This window comes from Aplysia californica, unplaced genomic scaffold (genome assembly GCF_000002075.1).
Source record: "Aplysia californica isolate F4 #8 unplaced genomic scaffold, AplCal3.0 scaffold00266, whole genome shotgun sequence".
NCBI lineage: Eukaryota > Metazoa > Mollusca > Gastropoda > Aplysiida > Aplysiidae > Aplysia > Aplysia californica.
This window is the reverse complement of record NW_004797536.1, coordinates 264,760-266,246: the sequence shown is the minus strand read 5'-3', so window position 1 is coordinate 266,246 and position 1,487 is coordinate 264,760.

The window sequence follows — 1,487 nt, the reverse complement described above, 5'->3', positions numbered from 1 at the left end:
GTCTGTCTGTCTGTCTGTCTGTCTGTCTGTCTGTCTGTCTGTCTGTCTGTCTGTCCGTCTTTCTGTCTGTCCGTCTTCATTTGTGTCTCTCTGCCCGTCTATCTCTCGTTCTCTCTCTCTCTCTCTCTCTCTCTCTCTCTCTCTCTCTCTCTCTCTCTTTCTCTCTTCTCCATCTACAAAACGCACACACACATAGATCTATAGCACACTCTCTGTATCCCTTCGTCCTTCAGTCCGCCTCCCTTTTTCCTTTTCCCCTTCTGCCTGCTTGCTCAGTATTCTTAACCTCTCTTAGAGAGCAAATGAAACATAAAAATACGACGGCTTCATCATCTACACTGTACACAAAATTATAACAAAACATGTTTTTCAGACCCCAATGTACAGAAAAGTGGGAAAACGTTGAATAATAATAGCAATATCAAGAGGCTAGCTCAGAATACGGGAAGGTGGAAATTGTTTGTTCGTGGTCTATATTGAATTATCCTGAAGCAGGGTGAGAAACCAGTGATGTTGATGATGATGATGATGATGATGATGATGTATATATGACCTGGAAATATCGATTTACGGTGTATGATATTACATGTGAGCCCTCCAAATACACACATTCGCATTGGACACGAACGTACAATACAAAAAATGCATAAATACACACAGAAAGCTGTTCTAATCTGGGCCAAAAATGATTAAAATCCGTACTTTGATGAAGTGCTTAACCGGTACACCATAGATGCTGGTTCTCTCAACGTCAGCTCTATGGTCCATCAAAGGCTAACACTGCACGGGTAACAGGGTTTGATAAGACCATTTATTAACCCTATTCGTACGTCGTGTTTTACTATCGTATCCATACGACGTGGAGAACTCTGTGCCACCACTTTCAAAGAGGAAATCTTCTCGTTTATCCGATCCATACGCTTTACGTAGCTGTCTGTCAAAATGATTTTTTTTGAGAAATACTGAAAGTTTCAAAGAGATCTTCGTACTAAAGTATTCTATCTAAAATGTGAAGAATACAACCCCGGGGGTATAAAATGACCCCACGGCGTACGGATAGGGTTAACTCTTACGAGACGTAGCAGACTCATTATGTCCGACAGCAGACCAAAGGAAATGTTGTGGCACATTGGAAGGATCAAACCCAAACCAGAAACACAATAAGTATATTATTTCATAGTGTGCAAGCTGTGGTCAGTCTGTAAATGTTTCAGATAAAGAAACGATGGATTTAAAAAATGTGTGTAGAAATAACAACGTTATTTAAGAGCTCCAGCGTTGTCAAATAACCTAAATCTGCGTTCTCAAAGAGTTAATGACATTCTGTTTCAGGATAAAATGTTGGACCTGCGACGACGTTTTTTTTTGCGTATTTGAGCAATCCTTTTGACTAATTATGCCTCTTGATAGATAGATAGATAGATAGATAGATAGATAGATATATAGATAGATAGATAGATAGATAGATAGATAAATAGATAGATAGA